Here is a 16440-nt window from a genome sequence, read left to right as displayed (position 1 = left end):
CACGCGGCTAATGGACATTCAAAAAACACGGTTATGTATATATATTAAAAAAGAACAAAGAAAAACCAAACTACAGTTTGGAATTCTTCTTAAGCATCCTGTCTAAAATGCTGCTCAGGAAGATGCTAGCAGCTTGAATGTAATTGCAATCAAAATGAAACTTGACAAAGACCCTTCTGCTAGGGGCAATTTAGGACTGTTTGAAAAATTACCAAATACGAATATTTTAGAACATCTTAGTAGCTATTAACTGCCCATTTGCTAGAAAATTCTGATTATTTGAGGTGAGAGATAGTAATCTTACAAAGCAGATGTAACTTTTCAAGAGAGAAAATATAGGTACCTTAAAAATACTCTGTGGGCACTGAGACACCCTTGAAGCACCCTTAATTAAATCAAAACGGAATGGAAAATCTTCAAATAAGGGTTTAATTATGACCTCTCTCAAAGTAAATATTAAAATAGCAAAATTAATTATTTCTCACTTGAACTTCAGACTGAAGGAGAAGGCTAGTTGGAGCACTCACGGCCCTATGCCTGGAGAAAAAAAAAAGGCATTCCCATTTTGACGATAACCACAGACTTCCCCTTCAGAAGTGCAAATCTCCAGACACGAACAGCAACTTTATAATTAGTTTGTCTGCTTCTGAGTTTGTGCACAGATAACTGGCGATTGCTCAAATCTCTACAGGAATATTTGTCTCACAGCTGCCTATGCAGCTTAGGGGGGGGGGTAACGGATACTGGTTAAAGGTTTGGGGCCAGTGGGGGTGTCTGGGGTGGGGGGGGTGGGGGGTTGAGGGGTTTTGTTTGCTTTTTACTGCAAAGGCACGGGGGACTTTTGCAAGCACAAAAGAATAAAAAAAAGAAATGAATCTGCCGTTTTCTGTCAATGCAGACATATTTTATTCTCCAAGAAAATCAGTGATGGAGACAGGCGTAGTTTAGTCTGGCGGCTTTTATCATCTCAGATTGGAAAGGAAAAGGGAAAGGGCAGAATTAAACGCAGCCATGCCAATAAAACACCAGCGTACCAGTTACACCAGCAGGAAACCTGCCATTCAGGAGATCTGGTTTAAGGTACTCTGGCAAGATAAGCTGCTTAATTAGCATTAACTAGCATCTCCACCGATGCAAATGAAAAGACCATGTAATCCTATTTCACTTTGCGTTGCAAAACAGTAAGACTGCTATCTTCTCAAAGAAGATGTGATCATTCCTCAGGAATTGTTCTTGAGAATGACATCAGGACAGCAAGCAAATAAGCTGTGCCTATTATTTATTCTTGAGAGCTGAAACACAATAGCTAGAACAACAATATTTGGATAAGGGCTCCCAAATGATGACAAGCAAGCTACTCCAAATTAACAGGCAAAAATAGCCTCTTCTACTACTTTTCCTAGTGAGAGGGAGTGTTTGTGTACACACATATACATGCACACAAACTACACATAGGTGTGCCGGGGGGCGGTCCACAGAAAACAAGGTGGACAAATTGCCAAACTTTTCTTGCTTATACTCAGCAATTAAACTTACACTTAACGGCACAGATGATAATCAGAGGTTTTGCAGAATAGTTTTATTCTGCAATCAGAAGCGTCAAACTGAAACAGCTTATCTGAAATATATCCTCCTTTATCAGACCTCTTATCCCACCAACTGAGCATAGCTAAACAAGACGACTCTGACATTTTATAGTCCTCCGTAACACATCTAACTGATCAGAAGCTGAAAAGTTATGTAAGAAGAGATAAAACTCATTCAGCATCAGCTAGGTGCACACAGTACAACAAATTATCTGTGCCTTAGATCAAATGGAAAAGCTAGAAGTGAAATTTCCACCAGGATACCGATTAACTTTCATGCCTTTCTATACCAACTTATCTTCAGTGCTTGTACATGATTAACCCAGGAAGGCCAAAAGCTGACATGGTTTTATAATGCTTTAGATAAGATTAGTATCTAGACAAAGAGCCTACTGCAGGGGATAGTCCAGGTGCAAGTTCACAAGACTAAAACCCTCCCAGCCAAGGAAAGGCCACCCTGCATCTTCCACACGCTTGCCTTTCCTCCCACACACAAATCTTTCAGATTTGGTACCACCGAGACAGGACACAATGCCATGGCAGTGTCTGCTTTGACACCACGCGGTAGTTCTTACACTTTGCATTTTCATGACTACTAACATCACATTTTCTATTTTACTGAGGCAGCTCTTGTTTTGTTTAAACAAGTTAAAATGCATTTCAAAGTTCACTGAAAGAAAAAACGGTCATTAAACGTACTTTTCTTTTTCTTCCGGCAGTTTCTTCCTGCAAGTCATTACTCTGGAACCTCTGCCACAAATAAAAACATTCACAGAAGCAGACAACAAAGGTTTTCCTATAGAGAAATCTGCCCACATACCAAGACAGGCTGCACAAAAAGCTTCTATTTCACAAGGTAACCAACCGCATGCAAGTCTGTTGAAAAAAAATCATTTGAAAACTCACCTCTTACTAGATTCAAGAGTTAAATTGGGCAGGACAGAAGATACAGATCTACACAAAGAGCTTACTACCACGGAAAGGAAAAATGGACCACAAATGCCACTAAAGGAGCAGACAATCGTAATATATACAATATGTAAAATATCTCCTCCCTTGCATGCACTGTTGTCTTTAGAAGCAGCATCACTTGATAACAGGTTTTGGCTGAACCACACTAAAAATGTTCCCTACTTTTTTGTATTGGTTTGAGAATACCCAGCAACAACTACAAGAGACAAATTAAAAAAAAAAATAAAAATCCGATTTGCAGTGACGCCATTCATCTCTACAGTGCTATGCTTGAGGGCCTTTAACATTTGAATTCTGAGCTTAGCAAAGCAAAGACTGAGGAAACCAAAACCAATGTGACCTCCAGACAGCAGCATGCTTGGGGCAAGAGGTTGTTGGGGCTCTTTCTGTTTGCTTGAGGTTGGTTGGTTTTTTTAAGCATCCATTATAAGAGTCAACAATTTGTCAGGTGCTGTTCACCGGCAGCAGCAGAACTGGGAAGCAGTGCTGTGTTCAGGACATACCGCCAATACGATGAAGCTCATCGCCCCACATTTGCAATAAGCAGACCTGGAGGTTAACCCTCTGAAAGAAGCTTCGTCCAAACCTCTGCTTCCCCCATGACTGTCACGATGACTTTCAACTCTCAAAATTACTGTTCTTCCAAAGCATAAGAACAAGGCAGGTTTTTCTTCCCAGAAGCTTTAAGAGGGAAGCAGCTCTGTGTACTTCCTTATTTGCCAAACTCAACCCAAAAGCTTTCTAAAACCACAAGGGCCTTTCCAAATTACAACTGGATCTCAAATTTCTATCAACTGAGCCAGGCCCACCATACAGAGACGTTATCCAAAATACTTTAGACTTTCCATATTGATTTGTCCAGCTGCTTTGAGAGGACAGGAGGCAGCTGACTCAGCATAAAGCTGGGCAGATAAACACGAGCAATGGGCACAAAATTTGAATACAAGTGAAGCAGCTTCATTTAGTGCTTTGCACAATGGGGCTGCAGCATTTTAGAACTGGTACCAAGACCCCTAAAAACAACAGTCAAAAGCTGCTGGACAGTCACAAATGTTTTATCACTCTATAAAGTGGCAGAACTGTCTGCAGAGAGAAATGGAAAGCAGGTACATTATAGCTGCAGTTTGCTGTATTCCTTTCCCTCAAAACACCAAGTTCTGCTGAAGGTCTAGGCCACCAGCTGGTGAAAAAGTTAAAAGGAGAATCCTATCCAGTCTGAAAGGTAAGTGTATTCCCTCCTACCCTTAGCACAGCAGAAGTATCAAACAAAATTAAGTAGTTCATCAGTACCTGTGGTCCTCGCCATCTCTACACCGTGGAAAATCAGGAACTGACCTACATTTGGTAACCCTACACTGCTGTGCAAGGGAACTATTTGTAAAGGAAGCACAACAAGGCGTGGTTATAAAACAAGCTGGCAGTGAAACAGCACATTCTTTAGAGCGTACTGATGGAAAAGCTCCCAGGAGCGCTGATGTGGGTATGCCACCTGGTAAGCACATGTCGCACCGCCCCAAGGAAGGAGCCATGTCAGATCCAACCCACGACCTTTCTGGCTTTTACAGACGGCTGAAGAGCCAAGAGAGCTCAGTCTGCTGCATACACTAAGGAGATTACAATCAAATTAAGGTGACAGCTTAATTACATTCTTCAATTTATTATTTGTAATTAGCTGTCAGACTCATGTGGATAACAACAACTTTCTCCTGCAAGCAGAGATGACGCTCAGCCAGAAGTTGTCCAACCTTACATCAACCAAGGTTAGCTTCACCTACATTTTAAATAAATTCCAAACAGCTGAGGTGAATAACCTGAACTCCAGCAGCACATCTGGGGTTCCACCACCTCCAACGGCAGTCTCAAGTGTCAGGCATCTCTGACACTCAGGCACATGATGTGTTTAAATACAAATCAAGATAGCCTCTACGTCTGAGATTGTATTTTTGGCAACAGACACATGACAGAGATGTGGAAAGGGACCTGCACTCCCTGCACATCAGGATATTTTACCGTTAAAACGTGCCAAGTCTGAGCAGAAGATAAAACCAGTTTTACAACCCACTTGACTCGCTCAGTACCCAATACTGTGAGCACTGCACAGCTGTTTCTGGAAAGGGCACGCTGCAGACTGCGACTACAGGTAAATTCTCGGCTCCTGCAGTGTCAGACAGCTATGAAGAATTCAAGGTGCACAGCATTTACTTTGTTTAGTTTAAAAAAAGTGCATTTAGGCCAAGCAACTAATACTACTCTATGACATTAGGGACATTAAAGAGAAACCACATGCTGCAGGACAGAGCTGCTTATAGTTTGGTTGCCAGTCAACGTTCACCAAGAGACATGGAGAAGGGGGACAGACAAACACACGGCTCGGATCGGCACGAGAGTATCCAGGGAGATGGAGATGGCTGCAGAAGGCAGCAGGATGGATGCCAATAGATCAGGGAAGTTTTGAAAGAAACTCCTTCACCAGAACACTGTACCAAGCTGATTAGGGAAACAGGAGTGCTTCTGTGCTTTCAAGACCAGCAACGCAGACAATTAAGGAATATTGTGGAGGCTCCAATTAGACAAGTTTACTTACAAGGTACAGCTATCCCTGGCCAGACACACAGTTCAACACAAAAGCAAGGCAATTCCCAGTTAATTACGGAACAGCAGCTTTCTCCAGACTACTACTGGCTCTAGTTACATCCATCAAACAAAATTTCTGTACTGATTTTGTGCCATCAAGGTATCAAAAAACAAAGACTCCTCTTCCTGTTATTAGACACCCCTTGTCTTCTGTGCATCAGATGGGAGCTACAGGCGCTGTGGTTTGTATTTATACGTGTCCTCGCTTTTACAGGTCCTGAGTTATGCTATTTTTTAATACTAGAAGAACCTGAGCACAGGATTCCCCCATTTCACTCTCCAGCCTATCTGCCATAGCTATTCACATCTTCTATTTAACAGCATAATACAGTAAGCCTGAGAAATTTGTTTCTGAGAAATTGTTAAATATGAAACAATATGCTATCAAAGGGTTTTAAACTATTAATGACCAAATTCCAAGTGATCAGAAGAGCAGCAACTTTACTACTTAACACTGTCCAAAAAGTTGCTTGGTTTTTTTCCTACAAAACAAAAAGGTCCTCCCCACCTCAAAGAATTCAACAACAAGAATCTCATTTAGCGAGGCTAAAAAAGCCCAAGAAGTACTTAACATGATGCAATCAAAGTACCATCTGCAGACCCGCAACCACAAACGGTGCTGGCCAGGAGTATTACATCTCCAGATTGGTACTTGGATACGGCACCCATGAGGTCCCCTACCCCACAAACTGTTCCAGATAGGTAGGTGTGCCTGAAGGGTGTTTTGCCAACCTTCCAGGGGATTTTGACCATCTCACAGATGCGAAAAAAGCTGCAAAGCACATGCACTTAATCTTCTGTTGCTACATGTAAAAACCATCTTCCCACTTTAGTCTTAAGTAAAGCTCTTCCTCAGGCTATTTTGAAACTGAGCCTCTTTGATCCAAAAAATACTCATGATCTGACTGTACCAGGTGCTTCTTGCACCCAGAGTTCCTTGCCATGAAATGAAATTGCACTGAAATGCTACTGTGTCCTTAAATGCTACAGAGATGATTTTCCCCCTCCAGTCAAGAGCAAATTACATCCACACTTAAAAAAAGTACACTTCAAATTCCTAATGCAACACTACCTAAAAAGACACAATTTCCCTTTGCCTGCAGTAGAAGCAAAGTACTGCTAAATATGCCCGAACTTCCTAACATTTAGTTTTTAAAAACCATGACTTGACGTGCACTTTAAGAAGTTTCAGTCCCGAGTTAGTTTCTCACTTTGCTTCAAAGTATGTCTTCAAAGCCCAAACATATTCCTTCTTTGTAGGCACTAATGAATTTTTAAGTAGTTGGTATTTTGACTTCCATCCAGGATAGTATGTCTTAACAACTGACCAACATTATTAGGGCATGTCTACACAAAGACGCACAGGAAAGTTATGCCGAACTCAAACCTTCCGTTGATTTAAAGCACATTAGCTAAATCTCATTAACTTCCTGTGTGAATGAGCTTGTTGAGGACTTAAATCCAGCTGAATTAGACTTTTAACAAAGGATCTCACAGCTTTCAAAAACTGCATGTTTGGTTACTCGGATTATTTAGTAAGAGCTTATTTAAGCTGTGATTCTAAACAAAAATATCTGAAATATGAGTATTTCCAGTATAGGTCAACCTCAAGTGCATTTGGTCAAAACCATTATTGGTCAAGCTGTTCCTCGCTCATCTTTCATCCCATTGCTCTCTCAGTTTATTGTTCCAATAGGCAACAGTTTTGCCAAATTTCTGTGCAGCATGAGTGCCACCCTCCACAGGAGATCCCATCAACGCACATGCAACGGTCTGCGTGAACAGAGTCCTAACGGAAGACCAAGAAAGAACTATACAGATGAATCTGTAAGATTACATTTCAAAAAAGTGCAAGCAAAATCTAAGAGGTAACAATTTCACAGCTTGACATCAAGTGACCGATATCAAATGACACCTGCAGTGTTTTCTAGATAGCAACGATGCTCACAGTAAATAAAAATTAAATAGCATATCACTGTTCTTTATCAAACACTTCACTACTTTATAGTCTTACTTCCAACATAGTAACCTCTCACTGTTCATGGTACACATTAACTTGATTTATAGTATTATATAGCAGTCCTTACAGTCTCCCTGTGGAGCATTAATAGTCTAAGAATTCAGATACCTCCACATTATATGGATATTAATACACAGTTCATTAAGCTCCTTCATGGCACTCAGAAAGCAACCTGAGCACACACTGGTTCTTTTCTCAGCTTTCTTTGTACTGCTACTTGGCACTTTGATGAAAGCTACTTTTTTTCCAAGACCTTAATCACATTAAAACAAAGGTGAAGTTAGAGACTCATCCAGGAAAAATTCCATTTATTAAGCAAATCAGGGTAACGTGCCAACTTTTTCAGCTCTCAATACGAACCTCCTTTCCAAAGGCTCAGGCATTCCTACATCTACTTTTGAAACAGATACTCACTCCTTCCTGAAAGAGAACAATTTTAGTCCAGTAAGCAATATAAAACCAGTTACTGATTACACACACACACTTGAAAAGATGCTGAGTTGACTTATTAGGCTTGTCTTAAAATAAATATTTTACATCCATTTAAAATAGCTTAATAAAAGATTGAGAATTCAAGAAACTTCCAAAAACTAAGCAAGATGCTGTACTTTGGGGTCAAGCGTTCTTAAAATCTCTTTTTTACTACATAAACCTCATATAAACTTTTCCCTTTTAAAAAGTAAAAGAAAGCCAAAGTTTACAGGTAAACAGGAAAGAGGGTAAGTACTTCTGAGTCTCTCTGTACAGTGATAACAATTTTAAAATGAAAAATTAAGCTCTCAAATCATTAGGATATTGAAACTTAAGTTACTAAAAACCTTTTGACAGGTTTTTCTTGCTTAATAATGCCCACACTAAAGCAGCTGAATTTTTGTAATCATCCTCCATTAACATCTGAATTCAAAGCAGCTCTTACCTCCAAGAAACCTGTACCAACTTCTAGAGACTGCCTCTGCCAATTCCTCTGCCGCCTTTCTTCCAGTCTACGCTCAGTGCAACAGTTCGCGTTGCAAGTTGCAGCCTGAAAGGATGCAGACATACCGAAGGAGGATTTTTATAATCTGGTTGGGCTCACTACATTGTATAACTGTCCTGTGCCCAATCACAATCTCGGCACATTACACAACGGCCGAAATGCAGGAAGACACCACACAGCCATCAACTGTTACTACACGCCTCGGCCATAATTACAAAAAGTAAGCAAACGGACAGTCTCTGAGTAACAGCAGAGTGCGTACAGATCAACCCAAACAAGGAGGTTCAAGCGTTTTACAGAACCTGCAATGCTACAGGGAGAAAAAGCCAGCCAGGCCCCCTAGAATTCAAGTTGCATAAATATTTACATGCCTGACTGCAGCAGCTATAATCAGGATTGGGATTTTCTCCACCCAGTTAGCATTTCCATAACCTCCGTTGTGCAACTTGCACAGAAACAGTTTTATTAGCCATTAGCCAGTTTTCAGGAGGTCCCAGATCTCAAAGCTGTTCCGTAAGACAAGGTTTAGCAAGCCACAACCTCACCAAGAAGTAAAAAACACACACTATAACTTACACTGGGCTTTTTCACTTTCCTAATGGAAAATGCTGCATAACAGTGATGTTAAGGTCACAGAGCTAAGTGAGATGGTAAGGATGCAGGAACAGAAGTGAGAGAGGCTGGAAACAATTAATCAACATGCAGTCCTCCTGCATAAATCTATTCTCCCCTCCCTGACCTACCTCTTTTTCTGCAAGAAGACAGCACCGTCTTAAGGCTGCCCTAACACTTTAAACATCACGTTATAATTCGCCGCACCACAGCCCCCGCCTCAAGTTATCACTTGCCATCATTTGTACACCATCCCCTTACCCCACGAGGGAAGTAATCAATTACCTCTCCAAATAAGTCACGTGTTTGCACCATTAATGAGGCACCATCCTTCCACAAGTGATACCGTAAGCGATAATTAAACCAGGCCACCAGAAAGCACCACCCAACTACCAGGCGCTGCCCACATTTACACGCAGCATCTCAGCCATCTGCGCGCAACAGAGTGGCCAAGAGGGGAATAAAGAGCTGGCTTTACCTGAAACGCACCCTTTGAACCCAAATTCGTGGAGGCAAAAGCTGGGCGGATGGCGCCATCTAGCTCCCTCCGCTCACCGCGCAGAGCCAGCCTTACGCAAGTTTACAACTTCGTCATCCAAGCTTGCTTAATTGTCAAGACCTGAAAGCGGCGGATCACCAGCAGATCAGAAATCGGCATGTCCTTGTTCTTGCATCAAAGAACCAGCCACTGAATAGGGCACGTTTAATTGAAAGCTGACACTTATTATGTGCAATACTCTTTATTCATCATTCACTAAGAATGCAGGGAAGGAAGCCAATTATCTCCACTGATTATTTTATGCAGTGGGTGCGTATATAAAACCACATTATGTTCCTGCATTTAATCTCCACTGCAAAGAGATGTCAAAAAGCTTCCTCCTCCACTTGCCCCTTTTCCAATTATTCTTTCCTTTGCTCCTTCCTTCAGAATTCCAAATGTTCTCACAAACAGAAACACCTTCTCATTTCAGTATGGCGAAAGCTTACAGCCCTTAATGCAAGCATCAACATAGGTGAAGTTTTAAGACCATACACTGCCGTACCACAGGTCCACAGACTGCCTGCAAGATTACTCATCTACAATATTTTTGTGGAATATGCTAGAAATTATTTTAGAATCAAGGCTTTCAGTGTGCTCACAGGGACCTACAGGACTAAGAGATCAATAGCAAGAAAACCACACAGGTTTTGAAAGAAATAAGCCATTTGCTTTTTTAAATTCTGGACATCGGACTGAATATTTTTAAATAGTTGTGTTAAACAATGCCAGGGACTCAAATGCTGCTTTGCCCTGGATATCATAGTTCAAAGTATAATGGAGTTCTGTGCAAGTAACATTACTTAAGTATACAATTACACAAGACTTCTCTATTGACCTTATAATTAAAAACAATCATTCCAAAGTTCTTCACTGATGAGTGGAGAATTGCATCATTCAAAAGACTTTTTTCTGACTACTTAGTATTTACACTCAATAATTTAGTTCAAATAAGCCACCTACTAAACTGGACACCTCCACTTAAAACCCAGCTTCCATGATCGACCGTCTGGACAGATCTGATGGCAGGTTGTTCCGTTAAAATTCCTCGCAGTGAATATGTACTTTATCACTACCATAGTTGAGATGAAAGTTAATTCAAGATATAACTCTTGCGACTACTGTTTCAAGACAGTGGAATATTTTACAATGCATTTTCAAACTCCTTAATGCTGTGAAAGACAGGCAGGAATAAACAGATGAGCAGCTCTATGTACTGCTGCACTTTATCGATGCAAGTGAAATCGCAGTAGACAATTTATCTTGCTCTGCTTCAGTGCAGGGAAGCATTGCCGTGACGATCCTACATAGCTAGTCATCATTTTTATAACCTGCTTAGTATCTGAAATTTAAACTGATGGGAGCATTTCTCTTGCTTCAAAATGTTACTCCTAGGGGGAGTTCACTTCTGATTATTATAAGAAAATCCAATTTTTCGCCTTCTTCTCAGGCATACCGTGTTCAGCTTAAGGATGACACAAACACTTCAGAGTGCCCTGGTCAAATTACAAATGTTTGTTGTTAGACACACACTGGTAAACTACCTGACAATTTGCAGGCAATGTTCTGAGTCTGAATACTTATTCTGAGGCCATCCTCCCTAGTTTTGCAGCACTCAGGACAAAATTCTTCTTTGAAGTCACCTATTTCCACTGTGTGTATAGGGATGGCAAACTGCGGTTATCTCGTATAATCAAAACTGATAATAATGTGACCCAGTGACTGCAAACACCTGGTAACTAAATGCCTCCTTTGAACTTTCATATCTTGCCAGGTAATAGAAATGCCCAACATAAAAAAGCCAGTCTGATGAAGTCACTGAAAAAGTGTTAAACAAAAGAAAAAAGCCTGTTCAAGCATAGCACATGCCTCGCAACACTGTTAGAAAAAGGCACATCATCTTCGCAAGAACATCCTGTTTCATCAGGAGCGTGAGGTGTAGGATGCCTCATTCATGACGGCCAAATGAATCTCCCAACTACATTTTTGTAGCTATCTCCTCATCTAAGTATTCTTCCTACTAAAGTCGTAACAAATACGCGGTCTTCTGCATCAGTGAATAGGTTCAATTGATGCAGCAGACTCCCATGAACATCTTCCAGAATGCACTTAACATAATACAGCAAACACAAGAAAATAGCATCACATACTAGTAGAATAAATAGATCCACTTCCACCCACAACTTGGAGCAGCAGAAAGCCATTAAGTTTGATCTTACGGAGACATTTATAAATCCATAGAATTATAAATTCCTTGGAAAAGCACTTACCAGAAGATATGTTTTAATGTGAAAACACCTACTGCTCTCTTCCCTAATGCTGTATCAAATATACACAAAGAAATACTGAACTTGCTTTGAAAGCTACCATTTCATTCAATGAGCAATACGCCGTCCTGGGTACGCCTTACAGATACTGCTTGTACATGATTCAACCCATTGCAATGTACATCCCTCTCATTTAACAGAAATGATACCTAGAGGCAGTCCATGTTCCGTAAATTCCCCTTTTCCAGTCAGAGAACACAATGCTTCGGGCCTAACTTCTGTTGTCGTTACATCCTTAATCCAGTTACAGCTTGTATTATAGCATTTCTTAGAACTCTTCCTGCAACTGTGTATTTTTAAACATTTGTAAGAAAAAGCTAGGGTCTGAGATGTACATCAAAGGAGACCGACAGTTCTTCTATGTAAAGAAGTAATTAAAGGCACTTCCATCTTGTAAAAATACCTATGGCTGATTTCTGGGCAAGAAACAAGAAACCATTTTCAAGGAAAACCAACAAAAGAGTAGTGAAGCCAAAGCCATACACTCCACAGGCACAGATCAAAGCACTTCAAAAATTAATGGAGAAGGAACGTGGGTTTTGTGACCCGCTATTGTATCCACCGTGTCCATAAACTAAGTCAGCTGCCTACGTCTTTCCTGGACCTCCAGGTATGCTTGTAATTAAAGGCTAAAGCTCAAATAATTTTTCTTTGAAGAACTGACAGAAGTAAAATCTGTTAGTGGTCAGCAGAGCACCAAGGGAGGTTGCTACCCTTAAAGCACCATTACCTTCACGTATTCCCAGATGCCTGGGGAAAAGCTGTCAGCTTCAACATAGGCTTAGAAGACGGCAGCATATGGCCCAAACTCAAGTATGCAGTAACTCAGCCAAGGGAACAACACACCGCTGACCCAACCGGCCCAAGTATATAATAAGCCTACACCTAACAAGCTGCAAACTTCACACCTACGACTTCAGTCTCTTCATTTCTCAAATGTCAGATCTTCAAAGCACATCCTAGGTGCACCCACAGGTTCTAGCCATAAGCAAAAACCCATGATCAGCCCAACAGCTCTGACCTGCTCAACGCCGCACAAAATGGAGTGGATATGCAAATTTATATGCTAAGTCTAGACTTGAAACATCTGCTGGCATTATCTGCTAAAGTTGCAATTTTGTAGTTTTCTGGTATTACATTGGCATTATTTTGCTGTTACTGTTCAGTTAGCACACTCATTTCCCCCTCACTCTATTTCTCTGTATTCTTTCACGCTTTATGTCTCTCCTCTCATTTTTGTGATTGCAGTAGTTTCAAAAGTGCAGGCTAAATCTCTGTACAGAAAAAAACCAGCAGACTGATCTTGCTACAGGCTGTGCAAAGAACACTGAAAGTTCCATCCTTCAGCTAAACTTGCTGTTATTTTCATCTTCTAAAGGCAAAACATGTTTATACAAAAAACGTCCATAGGTTTTGCATTCAATATGCCACTTGCTCAGATGCCTAAAAATCCACCTGCACTAAATAGCGATCAGCTAGGTTGAAGATTCTAGCTGCAAGACTGTTTAAAAAAAGGGGGGGGGGAAAGGAGCATGCACCGGGATCACCGGACAGGAGCGTGGCTATCTCATTCACAGTTCAGTACACAAATGGCAAATGCAGCCTCACAGTGCTGCCCAGCTGCTCCAGCAGCCACAACTCCTCCTCCCACCGATCCCGACCTCCTTCATCTGAAATGAAAAAAGCCCTTTTAATCTTCAAAGCATGGCCACGAGTCAATCTCAAACTTAGCACACTTTTTAATTTTCTTTTTAATTATCCAGTTGGGAGAGTTATGCCCTCCTCGCTCAGTGACCTTTCACTCCTTCAAGATTATTTCAAGAAATCTTTCCTGGGAATAATCAGCAAATTTATACCACTTGCAGAGGAAATGTTTCAAGGCTTCCAAGCGCTGAGGGGGAGAGACAGCATGATTCTTCGTGTGCTTTTGTGCAGGCAGCCTTTGCTGTGTTACACAGTACCCTCAGCTCTGCAGGCCAAGTATCTGCTGGCTTCAGGCTGCTGACTGCTGTGAGCGCAATCCCAGCACATCTGCTCAAATACCTTCCCACAAGTAAGTTGTCACCGTGCTGGGTTTTAGAGCCCCCCGACTCCTTATGTGGAGCCAACCCCCAAAATGGCAAGCCAATTTATTTCTGCTGGAACTGACAAAAGGCAGGGCGCAAGCAGATCATCTTTTGGTGCCACAGAGCATTAATATGCTATTATTAATTATGTTAGCAATAATGGATGCTATTAGTACTACTGATAGCTGTTGACCAACCGTTCTTCCCATGAGTTTTGGTCACTAAGCATAGCTTGGTTTCCCATAGCCATAGGGAAAAATTAAGTCATTACTGCCATTAATGATTTTTAAGTTAGACCAGCACTACTTACTCTCTACCCACACACTAAACAACTGGATGCAACCCTGCATTTGATTCCCACACGTTAAGCCAACCAATTACTAATTTATTAATTTCACAACAAGCCTGGAAGTGTTTACAGTTCCAGGCTTGTGTTTAACCAGACTTGCTGCTTAACTTCCCGTACTCCCGTTTCAGGCAGGCTTAGGTGAAAGTGTTTACATGCACAGCAATCATGACCTACTTCCTTATAAACCTGCATTTGCGCATCTTGCTCCAGGCGAGAAGTTAAGGTGACACCACCAGTTCAGTCCTCTGACTCCACGAGGGCAATTAGTAGAGACAGGAGGTAACTAGGACCTGTTGAAACCCAGCCGACACCTAACCTGTACGTCATATAATGTGCTACCGTGCAGAGATACAAGATGTAATTTAGTCCAGTAGAGCGTCATATAACGTGCTACTGCGCAGAGATACAAGATGTAATTTAGTCCAGTAACGCTTTGAAGATTTTTCTCTGTACGTAAGTGGTTCATTAAGAATGCATTACATTTATATGAATGCATTAAATACCCCTACAGCAACAAAACTGTTAAAGGTGGCTAAGTGAATTCTTCTCCAACTGCAGTGACAGAAATGCAACAGTCCACTTAATACCAAACTAACTGCTCAAGAAAAGCACAAAAAAATACAATATTTTGTCAGAGTTCACGTTACTTAGAAAAATATTTATGCCAAATATAGTTTATTGAAGGAAAGCTTTTTCTTTTCAGCAAGACATGCCTTTTTATTTTGGCAACATTTAATAGAATACTTTTTTTATGATTTTTGCCAGTAAAACCATCCTTTTTTAGCCAATTGCCAGTGGTTTCAATATTGTACTTTATGGGTTCCTTCATCTTCAGGACTCTTTTGCAGATGTCAGTATAGCACTACTTAAAAAAAATTATCGCCATTGTTCCTACTTAATTGGCATTGCCTGAAAGGTGGGAATTCTTTGCCGCTACTATTTGGAGTAATATAATTTAGGCATACACTTTGAACTCAACAAAATTCTCCTTTTGAATAATTAAAGAGGAGAAAAGACCAATACAGATAGAGTCTCCTTTGAAGGTACCCACATGCTGTGCTGTCTCCATAATAAATCTATTACCTGCCATTCAACAAAACATTATCTGTCACAACAGTCTCCAGAACAAAAACAGTAATTACACTTGGATCTTAATATGCTCGGCACACAGTTCTGCGGTCTACAATTCAGTGGGTTTAGAAAGCAAGGAACAGTGCTCCTAAGCAAAGTTAAAAATTGGACTAATAACTATCACAAAATCTTTACCAGAACTGAACAGCCAAGGAAGATAGCTCAGTTAATACTTAGGGTTTAGGCTCTTTATACTAAGAAACTTAATAGAAGGCTTAATTGACAGCTTTGCTTGATTTGATTGCGCCTTATTAGGCACCTTCATGAAAAGCATTAAATGCGTTTGATCCCTTGCAAAGAAGAGGAAGACTCATTAGCAATGGGTGTTTACAAGTAGCCAGGGCTCAAGATTACAGGAGTTCTTCCCCTTCTGCAGAAAGGGCTTTTTAGATCTATGTTTTTATGAGAAGGGTCACGTATTGTCTCTGGAAGAGCTCAGGCTTCCATCCTTTACTTTTTCTGATATTTGCAAACAAGACAGACGGACAATGAGAATGTCAGCTCATTTGAAAGGCTGACTTGTAAGAGCCGACACAGTTCGGTACGCAACTAGCAGTCCTGGAAAATTCAAGCTGTAGGGCCAGTCAACACTAAAGATGATGATTTATACCAAGCCAGATTTTCTATGTTCTGAAATGACTACAGCGCAAATTAAGCTGTTCCCATTCAATTTCCAGTTTCTGGCTAGATCAAGTAAATAGATACACTATCTTACCGCAGCAAGACCACAACACTTGGGTATTAAAAAAAATAATAAAATAAAAGCCATCTCCTCGTCCATATAATTTTCTTCTTTGAGTTTTAAAAGCATCTGCTAGTAAGTTGAAATAAACTGCAGGTAGCCAACAAGTGTGTGTAACCGTCTGAACAAACCAGTACAGAGCCCCGTAAAATTGTATTGATAATAACTATTATGCTCAGCGTAATCACCTGAAGTTACACACACAAAATTAAAAGGTACACATGCAAATACGTATTTCCAACACCAGCAAATGACTAATACCTGTTATTGTTCCCATATATGAAAGGACACTAAACAGTGTGAGAATACTGCAATTATGTCTTGCAGTCTGATCCTACAGAACAGGGACCCATTTCTTGCTTGTTGGTCTGAATCCCAATTATTCCTCAGGGTTGACCTTTACACAATGAAATGCTCATCAGGAAATGATGCTCTTTAAGCTTTTATCAAAAACTCCAGTCTGTTAAAGTATGATGAAGCAAATGCT

General features: G+C 40.7%; 1 protein-coding gene across 4 annotated transcripts in view; it reads right to left on the bottom strand.

The window, feature by feature from the left end:
* The window catches only part of SLC23A2 (solute carrier family 23 member 2), a 62011-nt gene that overhangs the window by 29501 nt on the left and 16070 nt on the right, over window positions 1-16440 (bottom strand). Inside the window, exons 2-3 of one of the 4 annotated variants that reach the window (XM_056362907.1) lie at window positions 8129-8233; window positions 7573-7632 (exon numbers count right to left, since the gene is read on the bottom strand). The exons of 2 other annotated variants lie outside the window; for them this stretch is intronic. The gene's annotated coding sequence lies outside the window, so the exon portion shown is untranslated. The remainder of the gene's footprint in view (window positions 1-7572; window positions 7633-8128; window positions 8234-16440) is intronic. One more of the 4 variants, XM_056362903.1, reaches the window with a different exon arrangement.

Source organism: Falco biarmicus, chromosome 18 (assembly GCF_023638135.1).
Source record: "Falco biarmicus isolate bFalBia1 chromosome 18, bFalBia1.pri, whole genome shotgun sequence".
In the NCBI taxonomy this organism is placed as follows: Eukaryota; Metazoa; Chordata; class Aves; order Falconiformes; family Falconidae; genus Falco; species Falco biarmicus.
Note: the sequence above shows the minus strand (reverse complement) of the source record. Positions and strands in the feature narration are given on the sequence as shown.